Source organism: Lissotriton helveticus, chromosome 4_2 (genome assembly GCF_964261635.1).
Source record: "Lissotriton helveticus chromosome 4_2, aLisHel1.1, whole genome shotgun sequence".
Lineage (NCBI taxonomy): Eukaryota > Metazoa > Chordata > Amphibia > Caudata > Salamandridae > Lissotriton > Lissotriton helveticus.
The window spans coordinates 152,203,405-152,224,265 of NC_136064.1; the positions used below are offsets into that span (position 1 = coordinate 152,203,405).

General features: G+C 40.7%; 1 long non-coding RNA gene across 1 annotated transcript in view; it reads left to right on the plus strand.

The window, feature by feature from the left end:
* Nucleotides 1–2,559: 2,559 nt before the first annotated feature.
* The window catches only part of LOC144752139 (uncharacterized), a 173,828-nt gene continuing 155,526 nt past the window's right edge, over nt 2,560–20,861 (plus strand). The window contains exon 1 of the long non-coding RNA XR_013594034.1: nt 2,560–2,661. This is a non-coding gene — a long non-coding RNA (uncharacterized LOC144752139). The remainder of the gene's footprint in view (nt 2,662–20,861) is intronic.

Sequence of the window (20,861 nt, forward strand, 5' to 3'; positions counted from 1 at the left end):
TACATATATATATATATATATATATATATATATATAAACGTAATATTAATAAAAAAATTACAATATTTTTACCGTAGGATAGTGCAACAGTAGGGAAAGCGTTGGATAGCGTAGGGGTAAAAATTACAATTCCCACTCCAGAGAGGGCAACAGTAGGGAAAGAGTTCAATAGCGGAAGAATAAAAATTACTATTCCCACTCCAGACAGTGCAACAGTAGGGAAAGCATTGGATAGCGGGAGGCTAAACATTACTATTCCCACTCCAGAGAGTGCAACAGTAGGGAAAGTGTTGGATAGCGTAGCGGTAAAAATTACTCTTCCAACTCCAGAGAGTGCAACAGTAGGGAAAGCGTTGGATAGCGGCAGGGTAAAAATTACTATTCCCACTCCAGAGAGTGCAACAGTAGTGAAAGCGTTGGATAACGTAGTGGTAAAAATTACTATTCCCACTCCAGAGAGTGCAACAGTAGGGAAAGCGTTGGATAGCGTAGAGGTAAAAATCACTATTCCCACTCCAAAGAGTGCAACAGTAGGAAAAGTGCCGGATAGCGTAGGGGTAAAAATTACTATTCCCACTCCAGAGAGTGCAACAGTAGGGAAAGCGTTGGATAGTGGGAAGGTAAAAATTACTATTCCCACTCCAGAGAGTGCAACAGTAGGGAAAGTGTTGGATAGCGTAGGGGTAAAAATGACTATTCCCACTGCAGAGAGTGCAACAGTAGGGAAAGAGTTGGATAGCGTAGGGGTACAAATTACTATTCCAACTCCAGAGAGTGCAACAGTAGGGAAAGCGTTGGATAGCGGGAGGGTAAAAATTACTATTCCCACTCCAGAGAGTGTAACAGTAGGGAAAGCGTTGGATAGCGTAGGGGTACAAATTACTATTCCCACTCAAGAGAGTGCAACAGTAGGAAACGTGTTGGATAGCGTAGGGGTAAAAATTACAATGTCCACTCCAGAGAGTGCAACAGTAGGGAAAGCGTTGGATAGCGTAGGGGCAAAAATTACTATTCCCACTCCAAGGAGTGCAACTGTGGGGAAAGCGTTGAATATCGTAGGGGTAAAAATTACTATTCCCACTCCAGAGAGTGCAACAGTAGAGAAAGCGTTGGATAACGTAGGGGTAAAAATTACTATTCCCACTCCAGTGAGTGCAACAGTAGGGAAAGTAAAGATTTAATATATTAAGAAAAATGTATTAAATATCAATACCAAGAAAATATTAATTAAAATAAATTACAAATTTAATATTATATAATAATTAACCAATTACAAATACAAATTAATAATAATAAATACAATGATATACATATTAATACAAATTATTTACCAATTAATTAATATATTAAAAATAAATACCAATTAATAAATAAAAATGATTTACTTATTCACAATTCAATTATTACCCCCCATTCCCCTATAAACCCACAACCCACTACAGAAAATACATTAATTAAATTAACTTAATTATCAAATAATCAATTAATAAAAATAAATTACCAATTAAAAATTAATGAAATAATAATTAACAATTCAAACTGAACACCAATAAATAAATTAACATACTTAATTAATTACAATTAAATTACTTCCCACCCTATTCCCCAATAAACCCACAACCCGCTACGGAAAATAAATTAATAAAATAAACATAATTATCAATCAATTAATTAATAAAAATACATTACCAATTAAAAATTAATTACCAAATTAATAATTAAGTAATTACCAATTAAAAATTAATTAATAATTAATTAAAAATAAATACCAATAAATAAATTAACATTTTTAATTAATTTCAATTAAACTACTTCCCACCCTATTCCCCTATAAACCCACAACCCGCTACAGAATTAGATTCCGCAAAAATTAAATAACATAAAAAAATCACTTTAAAAAATGTGATATTATTAAAAATTCGATATATTTAAATACCTATATTATATACTTCGATATTTTGACTTTCTATATTTTAAAAATTGATATTACTTACTTCGATATTTTGTCTTTCTATATTTTAAAAATCGATATTACTTACTCCGATATTTTGACTTTCTATATTTTAAAAATAGATATTACTTACCTTCAATTCGATATTTTTAACCACTATATTCTGTCCATTTGATATTATGTCCATTCTATATTTTTAACCACTATATTCTGTCCATTCGATATTATGTCCATTCTATATTTTTCCTTCGATATTATGTCTGTTCACCATCCTGTAGGCAAGTGTGACCTGGAAGTTAAGAAACATAACCTCTGGCTGCATCAGTTCACCTATGGGTTCACCTGAAACTTCCCTGAATCCTGTGTTTTGCCTCATGGGCCAGTATGACCCTGGAAGTTCTAGAAACACAACCTTGGGCTGAATCGGGCAACCTAGGGGTACGCTTGACACCTCCCTAAAGTCCTGTGCTTTTTAATTCCAGATGCTGCCCTATGTGAGAAGTGTGCACTTTAACACCAGTGGCGGAGAGGAAGGCTTCTTTGATGAGAATGGAGATGTACCAGCAGTGTTTGATTTTGTGAACCTCCAGATCTTTCCTGATGGCATTGACAGGCTGGTACAAGTGGGGACCTTTGACTCCAATGCTCATGACGGGGAGCAGATGAAGCTGAAGATGGATGAAATGATGTGGAGCACAGGGCACATCCAGGTAAAGAGTCTAATTAATCGTGAGTGTTACAGGGTAACATGAGGCAAAGGATTGATTCAATCAAAAAGTAGATCATGCTGTTTCTACTCAATCTCATTGGACTTGTGTAGCACCACTGCTTTTCATATTACATCAAAATGCCTGCAATGGCAGCATGACATGTGCAGGAGAAAACAGCCTGACCTGTTCAGTCAGTAATAAAGCAGAATACAGATAATGACTTAATGTGATCTCCAAGTGCCAATAAGACATGTCCTGGATGATGGCTTTAGTTTTATCTTTGTTCAATATGATTCAAATATTACAAACCGCTAAGGGGCCATGACACTTTTTGCTGCCTTAACTTGTGTCAGAATCTCTCAAAAATCTTACCTGAGCACCAGAGTCTTCCACAGAAGCAGATGATAGCTCCTAAGTCCCCTTCGCAGTTGTCAAGACAGAACTGTATTGACACCCACGGGGGGAAAGGGGATGTGAGAAAAATAGAGAGACTGCCTGAGAGTTCAGGGGGCTACCGAACCTTCTCTGTTCTAGAATCTTCTAAGGATTAGATTAATTGATCTTTCTCCTAGAACCAGGGAAGTGTTCAGACAGGACCTGCAGATGGGCGAAAGAAAATACTTATAATTCTAAACCCCTCCCTAAGCCCTCCGTTAACCTCCCTCCTGAACTAGGTTATTTACCTGAACTACATTACAGGCTAACCACTCTCTTGTAACGCTGACTGGAATCAATAATATCAACACACAATGTTCCTTGGTCCTTCAAATGTCTTCACATGAAAAGGAGCATGGAGAGATGCTCCTTAATCTATTTAGCAAGGCAAGTTGGCTCTGGGTATGAACGTTCAGGCAATAGTCTCTGTCTTACTCCAAAACGCTTGTCACCATGGAGTTCTTCTCATGCCCTTAAGAGGAAAACCTTACTTCAAACCGCTGCTCCTCACAAGGTTCTGGGGGTCCTGACAAGAAGAGTTCTCTCAGGGAGAATAAACAGTTCAGGAGTTTTAGGAACGGAGTTCCCGGTGTGCACACCCTTCCGCGAGATGCAGGCAGAAAACAGGTCTCAAACCAACTCGGAATCCTATCTTTTGACAGGCGCCAAGGACGATCGCTGTTCTCTGTCAAAAGCTTCAGTTGAAGTGCACGACTCACACGGAGTTCCCACAAGAGAATCACTTCAGCTCAATCCTCTTGCAGGAAGACTAGAGCATGCACTCTGAATTAGATGACGGCTGCCATATTGGGTTTTCTCTGAGCCAGTCTGTGATATTAAGAGTAACCATAAGTGGGGACGCAGTCTTTTCAGTTTTGAATGCCAAACTAATTTACTTTCTACATCTTGGCAATGATATGAGGGCACTGACAATCAAGTACCTGACAGCACCTCCCTCCAAAGACCGTCCTACCAACTTAGGCTTGATAGGGTAAGTGTCATGAAATTGTTTTACCAATTTGGGAGCGTGTATGTTTCCAGAGGGTTCCCAGGATCTTTCCTCAGGACCGTAACCCTTCCAGTCAATTAGGTAATGCATTCTTGCTCTCTTAATTCTTGAGTCTAAAATTCTACTGACTTCGTATTCTGAATGTGAATCTATAGTGACTGGACTTGGTGAGGTGGTTAAGGTTCCATTAACAGGATTCTTCTTTAGTAGGGACACATGGCATATCGGGTGGACCTTCATCTGAGAGGGAAGGTGAGTTTTACTGTGACTTGATTCCCAATTTGTTTATTTTAAAGGGGCCCAAGAACCTAGGTTAAACTTTTTGTTTCCCTTGAGGTGTAAATGTCTAGTTGACAACTAGACCGAGTCTCTGTTTAAGTATGTGGGATTTGAACCTCTTTTTTGATCTGCATACTTCTTGTAAGTGTCTTTCGCTAGAGTAAAGTTTTTTCGGGCAGATTGATATGTTTCCAGAATCTTTTCACTAAGGTCTTTTATTGCGGGAACCTTATCTTCTGACCTTCCTAAAATTATGTTCGGATGTCTGCCAGTGTTCAAATAAAATGGAGAGAATCCTGTGGAAGCATGAACTGCATTGTTATACGCAAATTCCGCTGTCCAGATGAGATCTGGCCATTCTCCATCTTGGTCTAAAAGGTAAAGACAGAGGTATTGTTCAATTTCTTGATTCACCTCTCCATCTGACCATCCGTTTCAGGGTAGTAACTCATAGAGAATTGTGAATCAATTCCTAGCTGCTGCATGAAGGCTCTCCAAAACCAAGAAACGAACTGGGTCAGAAATTACAGCTACTGGGATCCCATGAGCTCGAACTATACGTTGAGAAAATAACTGGGCCAGTTGAGGAGCCTTAGGAACCTTCTTTAGAGGAATTAATTGACTCATCTTGGAGAATATATCTACAAAGACCAAGATGATGTACTAGCCTTGACTGGTGGGTAAATCTACAATACGGTCCATTGTGTACATTTATCACAAGAGTGGATGTATTGTCTCACTTAAGGGATACTTGCAGGCCACCAAAATTATCTCCTAAACAACTCAGTAGTTTTTAAGAATTCCTTGTGCCCTGCTAAAGGATCATCATAACAGGCTTCGAAAGCAGACGCGCACATTTCTTCAGTGGGTAGGTACAAAGCCTCTTTGACATAAGGGAGGTTGTCAATCACCGTTCTGCATTCATCTTCCTTGGCAAAATTCTGGATTTCTTCATCAGACATTGATTCCCAATTTGAGAATTGTAAGACACATAAGAATCTTTCAGTAGGCATAATTGTCTATTCCTTGGATTCCTCAAACATAGACACAGTTCCCAATATGAACAAAGCAACTGCCTTCCCATTAGCTGAACCATGGCGGTTAGTGAAAAAGAGCGACCATCTTAATTGTTTGGCAGTAAGGGTCTTTGCTGACTTCAAGAATTGGATATTCTTATGGTCAGTAAATACCGTGACCTCATGGCGAGCACTAGCAAATAAAGGGGGTTGAACTCTGGCTAATTTCTGGGATAATGTTTTTTCTTTTATGGCTAGGTTTAGTATTGACTTTTAGTATGCTTATTAATGGACATTATCTTCAACAAGATTCCACAGCCTAAAAGGTAAACATCCTCCTGAAACCACGCACATCGTCACATCGTGAACAAAGAGACTTGTCATCAGTGAATATTACAGCAGTTCCTATACCCGATGGTATAGTATGGGACAAGGTTGATTTAAACATTTTCAGCCCGACCGAACTTTTAAAAATTAATAATGCATTCAAAATCTCGTCGAGTAATATCATTACCTCCAGTACATTGTCTGATGATAGGCACACTGAAACAGTTAATAACATGTTGTCTGATTTAGAGAAAACTGCTGCCTTTTCTAATAACGAAATGTCAGAGGATTCTTCCGACTGGGACAAATTGTACTGTTATCAACATTGTGATCATCATCTCCTGCTCAAATACATTTCACCCAGGAATGTATTTGAGTACCATAAGTGGGAACATTGCTCAACACCCTCAAAAATGAGTTCACAAGTGTTTGCACAGAAATTTGCCTACTTTTCTCGATTTAACACCACACATCCAGCCTCATTTTATTATAAGGTTGCACCAACCTCAGCACAGAAAATTATGTTGACAAACACCAAACAGGTTTAATCTGCTTAATTTTTGGCCCAATTGTCTGAACAGGGTTTCCACCTATGGAAGGAAAAAATTGACTTAAAATCAATTTGGGGTTCAATGAACTAGCAGGTCCAGGGCCCAGAGGCACTATTTAGAGCATGCCTCATTCCACAGCAGATGATCTTTTTAAATGAGACTGTGCAACAGACATCCTGTCTTGGAATAGCCAAGATAAAGGACCTGAACACCCCAAGGGGACCTACACCAACACTGGGGTGGCATAATTCTTCTACAAAGGAAGGGGCAACAGTTGTTGACATACTGAGGTACAATAGATCAGATCCATATTTGAAGGGGTGGGTGGTTTGGCCCTTAGACACAAACACATGTCATAAAAGGTTCCTAGGCATCACCAAAGGACTCAGTATGCATAGCCAGACCCACAATATGTAAATAGAGAACATCCAGAGGTATTGACATCCACTAGTGTTGGGAAGTTGTGCCTAGATTGGCTAGAAATCTCAACACTTACAGAAGTGAAACAACACTTATCTTTACTCTCACAAGACATGTATCTTAGGGACTTTTTACTAGGACTTAGGTAACAGCGTCAAAAACGTTTTATATATGCAGGCTTTTATGCTGCCTATAATGAAATCTGGAAAATTTCCAAACAAGAAACCTCAGAGCGAAGACGGGAAATAGACTGTATAAACTTGGAAAAAGCTTTAGCTGTGGTGGATAATGGGTAAACTACGTTGAGCTTCAGAATATATTCATTGGGCAACATTGTATCTTCGGCTATTGACATACTGGAACAGGATTTAGCCATATAACAACACAGCCAATCACAGTTACGTTTTATTAAGTTATTGAGCTGGATGCTACAATCCTTGCGTGCAGGCCTTGTGCCATGGCGTTTTATAAACAGTACATCTCTGTTTTCATAATACAATTTAACTGATACACAGATTGAAATGGCACACAGGGGAGCTAAATATACAATGCTGCAAATTGAAAAACTGGACAGACTACCAATTACAGCAGCTGAATTACCATCCACTTAGGGCCCGATGTAGGTAAATCCCATTTACCGATTTTGAAATACCGAATCCTACCGATTCGGTATTCCAAAATCGGTAAATGGGATGTAGGTCCCAACATCTGGATTCGTTACCGAATCCTTAACAATTCTTAAATTACCGATTCGGTAAATACCGAATCGGTAATGCCCATTCATTCCTATGGGCTTTGAAGCCCATAGGAATGATTAGGCATTACCGATTCGGTATTTACCGAATCGGTAATTTAAGAATTCACAAGGGTGCAGGGGGTGTCACTTTGACACCCTCTAGCACCCCCAAAACGGGCATGTGTGCAATGTGGCACACAGACATGCCCTAAGGGCACGTCTGTCTGTCACATGGCACATGTGTACATGCACAGATGTGCATGTACACAGGAATCGGTTTTTTACCATGGATTTGTATTCCATGGTAAAATACCGATTCTGTAGGCCATGTGCTGATGGAACATTGGCTACCTACATTGCATTTTCGGTAGTTCTACCGAATCGTTATCATTACAGAATCGGTAAATATTACCGATTAGGTAACTTTACCGATTCGGAAATGATAACGAATCGGTAAAATTACCGAAAATGTGCCCCTACATCTCGATAGCCCTTTACCGATCGGAAACGGCCGAAAATCGGTATTTTCGGCCGATTCCGATCGGTAAAGGGCTACCTACATCGGGCCCTTAGTGGCTAATCCATGGCCAAATCACTCTCACGGTTACTAAATTTTAGCTTCACTATTGCCTTGAGCAAAGGCAGGCAGGCAGATATGAGAAATTGGGTAAAGAATAAATTAAAATTTCTGGGATTTACCATATATATTTTGATGCCGGAATGGAGATGGAGAAGTGATTCTTAGTGGTACCAACTGCAAGAACGCTTTCAGCAGTTCTACCATATGCCAAAAAATCATTTTGCACAGAGCCTGTAATGGTTCAGTTTTGATTCTGTCTTGTCACATGAAAAGATCACCAGCTGCCGTAATATCGCCACTGTCCGGGTTACATTCGAATGGGAGTTACTTGATGCTGAACGATCAAGGTTGCTGTGCATGCATCCAAGCGCTGCATATCTGGTCACCGTGAACACCAGGGTTACTTGCTGTATGCAAGTATTGTTTCCTCCCACATATACAGTCAGGGAGGCGCTAGTATGGCCTTCACTCAATGTTTCATTGGTACAGTTTGATGCTTTGAGCGGAATGAAAGCCATGGTTTTACAGAAAACCGTGCCACTGACCTCCGCTTGAGAAACCTTTGAACTTCGAGTTGCAAGGAATTTTCACCGAGATACAGGTGCTGATTCAAACAAACTGCCCCCTACATTTTGTAGAAATGGTGGGATGTATCTTTAACATGACTGATACGAGTGGCATTACACACCTATTAAAGACCATAGGGTCCGGATTCCTTAGCACTTTCTAGACTATCCCCGGAGTCATTCCTAACTTCATACACTCCATGTTTAGAAGTCTTTTCAGGGGTCTACCTCTGATAAAGCTCCCTGTAGCTGGAATCTTGATTGTCGTCTACCTGCTGCACATTGGATGGACCTTTCGCCAGCGAGTTTGCGAAGGTTCTCATGGAAAGACATTACCGTGAACGCATGGTACAGCATCTCGGTGCACCTCGCCTACGAGAACTAAGTGCTTCTTGGTTCTTATCCTGTCTTCCGATGCCTGTTCTGCCGAGGTAAATGCAAGTTGGACATCTGTCTGACACCTCTGACTGAAATGTCAGTGGATTTAGACTCCAGGGTGGAACCTTTGTGGTCCCAATCACGGCCCAGCGTATTCCCATCTTGACACATTCCTTCCTTAAGGAACGGCAGGTGCTTTTCACAACTCGAATACATTTCAGCTCCACCATTGACACCATGGTTTCGAATTCGGTACCGGAAGCCTACAAACCAGCTTTTGACAGCAAGGAGTCTTATCTATGCGCACTTGACGTGCTATGCGGGTTATTGCATTGTTTGTCCCATGCAGTAGCAGGTATTGATAATATTATTTCTCCCAGCCAGGACATTTAATCTGAATCTGGCTCACCGTGTGCTGGGAACGAATGTGGAATCTTTTCCTTCCCTTTATATTTCTAAAATATCTTTGTCAAATTGACACTTTCTATCACAAAGCATGGCCTTCTAAGTACTCTTGCCGTAATTAACCTTGTGTGATCGAACTCGTTTAGAACTGTGATTGGCGGAACTTTACGACAATATCAAACCTTACCAAAGAACATTTTTCCTTGTTTTTTAACTGTTTTTAGATGATTTTTTAAACATTTTTTTAAACATTTTAAATAACTGCTTCATAATTTGATACACTGACACAGTTATGAAAATGTGTATCTCAGAATGTGTATTAATATTGTTAAGTATAAGGTGGAGTGGGTGTTATATTTCATATCGGTACCCTAATATAGGTCTAGGGAACATCGTACACTTTCCCTACATCAGCTCCCTTTATTTCATATGACTGAGCCTTATAAGGACATAACTCCAAATAAGGATAGATTGCTCATAGGAACATCACGACTTATAAGGACTATAGACTTTATGGACTAAACCTTTAATCTAGTTCCATGCCGAGTGTAGGTTTTTTCCAATCGATATTGCTAAGACATCAACTTTAGCACATATGAATAATTGGTGAGTACTATCTCCAGGAGGCATACTTCACCTCTCCCATCGACGCACAAGGTTTAATCCCCAACGTCATACCTCATACTGTACAATGGGTAACACACGCACATAGACTGTATATATACAGCACCTCTTGCAATCAGAAAGTAGGAGGGAGCCAAGACTTGAAGACTGACACACTGACCAGAGCTCCTGCATGCCATCGCTCCAGCTGACAGTGGTCTGATGATCCCTCGCAGGATGTCCAGCTCAAGTTCAGGGCAAAGTCCTACACTCTCACTCTTCAGGTATGGGTGTTCGACTCAATTCTAGTGGTAATTTTGGCTCTTAGACATTAGGCTCTTAGGCTTAGAAGCTCTTTTGCACCTACTCACATGCTAGGTACACTCAGGTACATCTAGGCAGGCATCTTAGGAGTACGCATGTGCTCGTGTCAGCCCGAGCAGGTCCCCTAAAGCCCTTTCCACATACAATATATAGAAGGCTTTGTTTAGTCTTCAAAGGTTTTTTATTGTCAATTAAACGCAAATAGGATAGAGGTTTTCTAAACCACGGATACTTAGGTGTCTCTTCTGGGTCTTTCTACATGCTGTGCTCTTCCTCTGTTCTCCGGTGTGGAACTCCAGTGGGGAGACGGGAAGCCAAGGTAAGGGAAGGAAAGTAAAAAAAAGAAAACAAACTTCAGGCTATTGCTTTTCCCTAAAGTTGAAAAAAGGGTTGGGATTGTGCACACCTCCACCAATGCTTTTCCCTCATGTGGTTCCTAAGAGAGGGGTTGAGTGGTTTAGTTAGAGGTGCCCTGCAGTCGTGCCCACCAACCCTTTAATGCATACAACAGAGTAATAGGCACTTGCCAGTATCCACGACCCTCCAGGGCTGTGGTGGGGGGAGTGTAGAGTAGTTCCTATTATCCCAATAGGCTCTGCGCATTGGAATAATACCTTCAATAGTATAGGCCTAGACCAGACGTTAACTAGGTCTACTACTGTCGATATTAGACTTAAAGTTTTGGGTTTGCCAGCTAGCTCAGAGTTCACTAGAAACTTTCTCAAATAGGCAAGGAGGAGTTGAACCTCCCTGGATAGGCAAGAAGGGATTTAGTTTCTGACAACCATAGAACATGACAACTTTGCTCTCCCCTAATCAAGAGTGTATCTCGAGAGTCGTGTGAACAAAAGGCAATTTATTTTACTCAGTCAGTACGTGCATTCTTAGTCTCATCAGTTTGTAGAGAAAAGGAAGAGACGGGCGTGTTCAATAAAAGATGTTATTTATTGATCAGTCTCTTTTCTCATACAAGAGAAATGGATCGATATTATTGCAATACTTATGGTTAAGTAAAGTGCATACATTAAAAGCAGAAGTATAAAATAATACTGTAAAAACATTGATATGGTTTCTAAGCCATATGAAGGTTTAAAATGAATAAAATATATTACATACACATATACATTTGGTTAATCGTACTCAACTGGTGTTTCTAGCTACGCCTACCCCGTGTATCTGACCTAAGCCTAATACGTGGGCGGGAATAGAAAGTTACAGTTTACGTTAAGTTTGTTTTGCCAAGTGAATGACTAAAGAATTCTCTGTGAGGGGTTATTCAGTTCTGTACCTGGAATCTAGGATGGATGAGGGATGGTATCTCTCATCTCTGGTCTCGATATTCCAGGCTGCCTGCGAGGGCTACCCGGAAGCGCCGGAGCTGGATTTCTCGGCAGGAGAAATAGGCAGCTGCTCGTTCTCAGCGCGTCAGGAAGGCGGGGCTGCGCCAGCGGGGTCTGCTCTGCTCTGGGCTTCGGCAAGTCTGGCTGCTCCGTTCTCGTCACCACCGCGTGTTTTGCATAGGGCAATATCGGTAATATTTATACCTTTAAGGTGCCGAGATTGACGTAAGGATGGACATAGATACGTCAATAAGGATGTCATACGACCAGGTCGTTAGCACATTCTTTTGCTGAAGTTCTCGGTGAAATCAAAACAATGGCCGCAGGGTTTTTCCCAGGTCTGTCATAGGTTTGATTTGTTTTGAGAACTCCGTATACCTTATCAGGGGCTGGAGGAATATCGCTTGTCTAATTAGATGGCAAGCGTTATGACCTAATCAGATAACACGTTCCTGTGCCGTAGTGCGGCTTTATCAGATAACGGTTCCTGCATAATGGGGGTTTTCTGCCTCATGAGATGGCTGCTAGTTAACTTGTTAGTTTGCTAACCAGAATAGGGTCAGGAATAGGGGGATCGATACAGAATCTATAGGAATACATCACACCCACTCCACGCTAACTATGGACATATTTACTAATCTATGCACAGTAAAACATACTATAGAGTAATGTGTATACCTTACCACCCCAAAATACATAAATGCATTTTGAAATTATCAAATACACGGAAAAAATGCAGTCATATGTATAGTATGCACTCAAGCTGTAGGAAAATGCTAAAGTAATCACGCATTTGTATACATTATTGCTATTTTGTATATGAAAATTCACACATGAAATGGCTCTTAATACAGAAAAAAAGTTCGAGACCATTTCATCACAGAATAAAATATTTATGAACATACCAGCGGGCAGCTAATGTCTATAAACTATCTAAAATTAGAAATGTTAGTTCTCTAAGAATAGTTCTTACTTTAAGCAGAAGATAGTGTCCCGAAAAATATCCAAAAATATTTTGGGGCTGCTGAAAAATATGCTGTCCGTGAACTGGAGGGGAAATTGTTCATGCGACTGTATTATTAAAGTTGAAGGCCAAATTCAGGGAACGCCGTGTATGAGCTTGCTCAAAAGTCTCTATTTCTGCTCCGGTGAGAACATCATATCATTTAGACTCTCGAAAAAGTTGTCAACAGCTTCCTGGGAGAGTTCCACTAACTCGGAAATAGGTGTAACCATGCATTCGTGTGCATGATTGTCTCCATTGACATTCTGATTTGGATTGCTGACAGAAGGTCGTACCTGATCGATGCTGCTTTCATCTTGAACCTCACTACCCCTTAATCGTAGTGGTGAAGCTTCCACGAATGCCGTCATCAGGATTGGTAGCCGTTGAGGGCAGCACAAAGCATGAGCCTTTGTTGGACTCAACAATGTTTCTGCATCCATTGGCGCATCCGATTGTAGCGTCAGACAGGTGTCTAACACGCATTCTTCTCCGCATAGCAGGCACCTTAATACAGGTAAAACACATCGTTGCCACATTGGTCGAAAGGATAGAAACCAAGTCATGTTCAGGTCTCTAAGCCGGGATAGTCCCAGGATTTTTGATATCCGGTCCCGGTATCCAATGGCTAGGATTGTTTCTTCCCTTGTCGCAGGTGTTTTGTCTGTGACATGGTTTGCCATAACGAAATATAAGGACTAGGAATAGGATTCCTGCAATTAGTCCCAAAATGAGGGGAAGTCCGCCAAAAATCGAATGGACGAAATCTGGAAAAATACCCAGTATGGCTTTGAATGGTGTTAATGCCATCGAAAATACTGTCTTAAATACCTTTGAGACTCCACTGGTATCAGAAATATTTAAGATTTCATTCAGGATTTCTGCGAAATGTATGGGGGAATTAGTTGATAACAATGAATGTATCTCTGCAGTCGTCCTTGCGACTTGGAGATCATACGTTTCTTTTGATGACGTGAGCCTTGTCGGCGTCTGAAGAAGCACTGTTTTCATTCTGCTTAAAGTATCTATTCGAATAGAAGTAATTTTCAAGTTGGGCCATGCCCTTGCCTCCCTGTCTGGAAAGGAGCTGGGGAACAATGAGTGTCCACAGCACTTGACCTTCGCAGTCGTAGTTACTAGATAAGGAGTCCCGGGCATAAGACTACAGCATCTGCGGTCTACAATTAGAATGTAACTCCCATTATAGAGTCTTTGAAAGAATGGTTCAATCTCTGTTGCAGGTGCGCCTTGCTGGTGACATGAAAGGTTATTTGAGTTCCCTTCACAGGCTCCATGCAAACTAATTCCGTTACACAGAAGTGTACCGCTTAGTGACATTGCACAATTATTGCCACTAAGAAACACTTTCTGTCCTTTATTACTGACACATGCATGTGAATAGGGCAAGTTCCATGTTGTTTTAATGTACCCCTTTCCCAGCTTTTCGTACATGCCAGCCTGTATATATTTTTGGCAGTATTGAAACCTGAAGGTTGATATTGGAATATTAATTATCCCATGTATTATCCATTCACTGACAGGTCGTTCTGACATTGTCACTGGTAATCTCTCAAGTTTCTCAATGCTCAGGATTGTATAATCAGCACCCTTCTGGGCCATACTGATTTGTCTATCAGTAAGGTTAAAGATATTGAAAAGTGACGTTGTGTTGATTAAACGCCAAGGCACATAGCCTGAACGCAGATTTTGTAACGTCCAGCCAAGCTGTACATTAGAACGCAATTGGGACTGACCGTGTTGTAATAACAGTAAGTCTTGCGATAATATGTCGATTGCTGAAGACACAATGCTGTCCAAAGAAAAAATTCTGGAGGACAGAGTCATTAATCCATTGTCCACTACAGAAAGTGATTTTTCCAAATTAATACGGTCAATTTCCCGTATCCTTTCTGCTGTCTCAATTTGAGTAACCTTCCAGGCCTCGTTGTATGCTGCATATACAGAGGCTGCTATGAAACGTTTTTGACGCTGTTTGCGCGGTCCCATCATGAAATCACGCAAGTCAGCACCATCAGTAAGTAAAGTTAGGTGTTGCTTAATTTCTGCCAGTGTGGAAGTTTGTAGCCATTGAAGGCATAATTTGCCCACACTGTAGGTGGTTATTATTCCTGGGTGATGTCTTTGGGAATATCTAGGGTCTGGCCTGGTCATTTTGAACCCCTGTGTTTTGTTCAGGAATCTGTCTTGACAGTTATTAGTATCTGTGGGCCAGATCAACCACTTTTTCCAATCTGGATGTGTTCTGTTTTGGTTTAATACATAATTTACGTCTATCTCTTCTTCTGTAGAGCTATTGCTGTTCATTGTTGGTTTTGGAATAGACGGTTTATTTAAGTCTTTGATTTTGGCTAAGCCAAGACAGGTAGTTTGTTGAACAGTGTCATTTAAAAATATAATTTGTTCTGGGATCATGCAGGCTCTAAACAAAGATTCTATACCCTGTACTTGCCATTCTTTTGTGCCCCAAACACTTTTCAATTCAACATATTTGTCCCAATAATCAAAACCAAAAGTATTCATTTGTTCAAAGAATGAGTCTGAATAGATCAATTTTGTGTTTGTTATCATGGTCTTCGTTCCTGTCTTATTTGACAATTTGAAATAAAATGTTTCAGCATTACTTATGTTAAAACCTGAAAAATATGAATATTTGTCGTAAACGGTTCGTGAGCTTCCTTTTGGAGGGGTTGCACAATGTTCCCATTGATTATAATTTAAAACATTTCTAGGTTGTGCAGATCTATGTAGAAAATGGTTACCATAGTGGTTATAACAGTACATACTATCATAATTTGTAGAACCCTGCAAATAATCATGTTTGGTAAATTTAGCAGACATCACTAAGTCAGACATCATATTGTTTATACTTTCGAAGTCCCAATCATCAGCAAATGAGCTTGGTTTTACAAAGTCACTCAATGAGATCTTAATTTGGTGTGGATATTTCAGGATTTCAACCGGACCATAGATTTCGTAGTCAGTGTTGTCCCATGCTACCCCACCCCGGTATAGGATTGGCTGTGAAGTTGACTGAAGAAAGTTCTCTTTTCTCGACGTGTGAAGATGTGTGTGGTTTGAGGATCAAGTTGATTTTCTGACTTGCTGTATCCATTTTAGCATATTTTCCCTCAATGAAGCGTCCCAAAGTAAGTATCATGATGAGCCAAAGTATGAGGATAAATGCACCAAAACCCACCCAAAATTCGATCCATGGAGAAATTAGATATGTTTCTTTCAGTTGTTTCAAAAGTACTTTAACTTTATCTTTAAAGGTTTTTGTTGATGGCTGTGTTTTTGATTCAGTGAAGCCTTCAGAGGAATCATCGAAGTTTATGAAGTAGCCGGATGCAGTTCTGTCAATTGTTCCAATAGCTTCAGGATTACTGTTTCTTGCATATTCGTTTGTTACTTCATTATAGGTTGGTGTGTCTCTGCTAAATGTTTTTATTTGGGTTTTCAGAGGTCTAAGTTCCATTGCATTGTTGCATAGTCCTTGTTGTTCTTCTGTAGGCGTTTCGAATGTGATTAGCCTCTTTGTTAGTACCTCTGTACTGGTAGCAAACCTTGGTGTTCTGCTACTTATGGGGAGTCCACTCGGCCTACTATTTGTTATCGGCCACATGATTGTGGTTTTACCAGGTCGATGGATACAACTCGGTTCTCCTTTTTACCAGCAAGCGGCGGTAGTACAACTGATCGTGTCCCGTTGACAGACAAGACAGGAACTGCTTTTCTGTAAGAAGGTCCTTCTTTACCGCGATCTTTTCTCTGACTAGATCCCCGATTTTTGGAATCCAGACAGGTCTTGCTGGGACAGGTGGTGGTTCTTCAGTGGTTGTTGGCTGCTGTTTCAACTTTATGTTGCTCAGGTCTTTTCTTGTTTCGTTTAAGTCCTGTAAAATAGCCAAACGATCTTTGATATCAAAGCTTTTTTCCTTTACCACTGAAGTCTGACTGTCAAGGTCAGAGATTAACATCCTAGTTCCAAATAATAATTCGTACGGACTGTATCCCTTCAGAGAATTTCTTGGCAGGTTATTTAGACTACGTTGGACACTTATTAGATGTTTGACCCACCCAGCTCCCGAACCTATTACCTTTGCCGTTATAGATTGCTTTATGTCACGGTTTTTTCTTTCAACAATTCCGTTCCCCTCAGGGTGAAATGGACAAGAGTACCGCAATGTCACGCCCATGCTGACCATGGCCTCCTTATAAGCTCTAGAGCTAAAAGCAGGACCATGGTCCGAATGCAGCATGCCAATTGCGTATGAGCCGATAAAGACTCGCAAATCTTTTATAACAGTTCTGGCGTCAGCCGTTCGCTGGGGCCACATCCATATGAATCTCGTACATGAGTCCACTGCAACCAAGATATATTTATAGTTACCATCCCTTTGTAAGGGACCACAGTGGTCTAGGTAAACACAGGCTAATGGTTTATCCGAGATTAGAAGGGGCGTCTGCGCTGGGCGTCTCACTGTTGATACTTTCATTCTTTGACATATTTCACATTCTAAAACATAGTTCCTTGTTTGTCTTCTCATTTGTTGCCACCAGTATCTCTGTTTTAATAATGATACTGTGGCTGAGACGCCAGCATGTATAGAAGCAAGCCCTTCGTGTGCCGCTATTATCAGTCCTAACCTATGTTCCATGTTTGGAATTGCCCTATCCCCCACTCGAACAAAAGGAACATTGTTTGCATCAGTTATGTATGAGTATTTTACTGGAAAACCTTTCGGGAGTGTTTCTATCGAATCCTTTTCTGTAGCACTGACAGCCTGTAATATTTCGCTGTCTATTTTTGTTTTTGACCGTGTGATGGCAGCTACGGAAGCTGTTTGCACAGCTGCCTTCGCGGCCTCATCAGCCAATGAATTCCCTGCAACGTGAACGCCATCACGTTGATGACTCAGTGTGTGTATCACGTGAGTCTTTGGTAGTTCTTTTTGTAAAAGAACTACTTGTTCCCAGAGCATTTTATGCTTGATTGTGCCACCTTTTGCATCCTTGAAACCATTCTGAAGCCAGATCTGCAAGTATTCATTGTAAGACTGAACGCAATAATACGAATCGCACACTATGAGTGTGGGGAATTCTCGATCGGTATTTTCAAGCGCCATCTTGAACGCTAATAGTTCAGCTCGCTGAGCTGTACAATCTCCTAAAGATTGTGTTTTAGTGATTGCTGGTTTAAATTTCCCTTCGTGCCAGCACCCTTTAACGATCGCGCACGCAGCACTGTAAGCTTGTTTACCCCCTACTGCGGGTTGTGCTGATCCGTCTGTATATATTATACAGCCGTAATGTTCTAGAGGCAGAATTTCGGTCGGCGGAGGACATTCAAATTCATATTGGAGAAATTCTTGTGTCTTTAAGTTATGATCAAATTCGTATGCCACGTCTGTTGCAGCAAGAGAATTAGCCCATTGTATCCATCTCGGATGGAGCGCTTTAGCATTTGGAATGCTTGCCTTTGTTACCGCCTCTAGGGCTGGTATCGGTGTCACGATTATTATTCGTTTACCGTGTGCCAGGGCTCGTTCTTTTGCTATAGCTGTCTGTATTGCAGTTAGAATTTTTTCCGTTGGGCTGAATTTCATTTCAGCCTTAGTGTACAAGTGTGATTTGAATGCAATTGGTACCTTTTCTCCCTCATTAGAGGTCAGGTATGTGAATCCGCATCTTCCTGGGATGACTCGAATCACAAGATTGCGTGTGTTATCACGTGTTTCTAATTTTGTTTTAATTAGCATGTCTGTTTGTAAGGATCTCAGAATTTCTGTGTGTATTTGAGCCCAATTGGTTCTTTTAAAATCCGGTTTTATTAGATCATAAAGGGGTTTGACCCTTTCTGCGTAATTTGCAATGTATGTTCTTCCGAAATTTAGGAAGCCTAGAATTGACTGTAGGTTTTTTAGTGTTCTAGGTGCTTGGAGTACGGCACATTTCTCTAGGAAATTGTCAGCCAGGCTTTTGCCTTCACTTGATAATTCATATCCTAAGAACAGGACTGTCAGATGGGCAATTCTGGATTTTTTAAAGTTGAATTTGTAACCCTCTGCTGCGAACCCAAGTATTATGGTGTTCACTCTCTTCAAGTGAGTCTCCAAGTCATCATCTGTTAAGTATATGTCGTCGACATACGATAATGCTTCGTCGTCATATGTTTGTAGTAATTCTGTTACTCTCGCTGAGAATACTCCTGGGCTGTTCTTGTACCCCTGGACTAACCGACAGAATTGTTTTTGAGTGCCATTTATTGAGAATGCAGACAGATATCTGCTCTCTGGTGCTATGTTTTGACAAAAGAATCCATTAGAGATGTCTAATGTTGTTTTGTATTTTTTGCGCACTATGTTATTCATTAGTGCAGCACTATGCGAGTTTTGCACTGCAAAAGTTTTGCAACATGAGTTAAGGTGTCGGTAATCCAAAACTAGACGATATGAATTGTCTGGTTTGGAGACCGGAAACAAAGGGTTGTTCATTTGTGAGGTGCAAGTTTCAATCACCCCCTGGTATTCTAGCTGATCTAGGATTTCTTTTACCTGTTTTTTAGCTTCTTGCTTAATTGGGTACTGCCTCTGTGCAGTAGGTTGTGATTTTAACTGGATTTTGTGAGGAGGAGAGTCCTCATCCCATCCTACGTGATTTTTATATAAAGCAGGAGCTAGGGCTACTGCCCACTTTCTGGCAAATGTGTATTTTTTATGAATTGGGATATGATTTGAGAAGGCAGGCATAATTATTTCTTCGCCATGAGGGCACTCCCTGACAAATTCTGGTGGCCAGTCCTTTTCAGCTAGAAGGATGTCATAGCCCTTGGAGAGATTATCCCAAAATAGTCCCCTTATTTTTCTAGTCTTATCTCCTTCTATACGTAATGTTATTTCATGTATTTTGTGAGGTTTGCTAACTCTGGTGTCTGTAGTTTCCACTTGAAGATATTGATTCGTGTCCACTGTCTCCAGATGATTCATAAGGACTTTGCGAGCTATGCTCACTTCTGCTGCGCTGTCTAGCATTGTCTGAGCCCATTCTCCGTTTTTCAGTTGTGTCCTCAGTATTCTCGGCATTGTTAACTACCTTGATACTGGCTACCTTCTTTTTTGGAAATTGTAATTTCTTTTTTAGCTGAGCAGGTTCCTTGTCTTTGGACTTGGCGTGCTCTTCTCTTTGTTCTGATCGTCCTCTTCTTTCCGATTTCTGCGAGGAAGTCTGAAACGATTGAGAGGGACGTGTATCAATGTCTTGATATCTATCAGGTTTCTTTATATTATCCCTATTTCTAAGGTTATATCTTTTCCCAGAGGGGTCACTTTGGGGTGACCTGTGTCTTTGGTTCGGAGATTTTTCTCTTCGCCTAGGAGACCTTCCTCTAGACTGGAATTTCTTTTCTTTAGGATTGGATTGTTTGTTTCCATCCCAGCTCTTTTTCTGTGATGTTGAATTATTATTAGAAAATATTTTTTCAGGACTTTCAATCAGTTGTGGTTTTACTGGTATTCCACCTAAACTATCTCTACCTAGTTCCTCATAGGATTTTTCTATGATTCTGGCAATTTCAGCTGGTTGGTCTGCTATATCTGTCTCTTTTAACCTCTGGCGGATCGCCACGTTCGCTGCTTCTCCTTTTATGTTGGCTAATAATATAGCCGAGACCTGCTTGAAGTCTTTTAGTAATTTCATACCAAGAGTTAAAGCGGGCTCTGGACCATATTCGTCTTGAATTTGTTTTAGCACATCTGGTATTACCGAAATGGATGGAACACCGTGCGTTTTTGTGTAGATGGAAGCAAAGACTGTACCCCAAGTGTCACAGTCCTCAATGTGTGGTGCGATTCCCATTGGAAGACAGATAGTCAGAATCCTGTGTTTTTCTAACGGGGTGGTGTCTGGAAACACAGCCTCGATTTGGGTGATTTTTTGTGCTAACCAGAATGGTATTTGTTCCCGTTTAGCTGGTACTTTACCTAGGCATGATTGAATGTTCTGTGGTGTAATTTTATTTGTGTTCCCCTGGTGAGGGGTCAGCTGTGGAATTTTAATTGCTGGCTGAATTGTTGAAGTCCGCATCACATATTGGACTAATTGTCTATGTAGTTTTATTAATTGTTTTAGCTGTGTTAACAGCTCTGCTGCAGACATCCCATTGATGTCTGGATGTGGTGTGTATCCGGCTAGGACCGGCCACGTTGCTC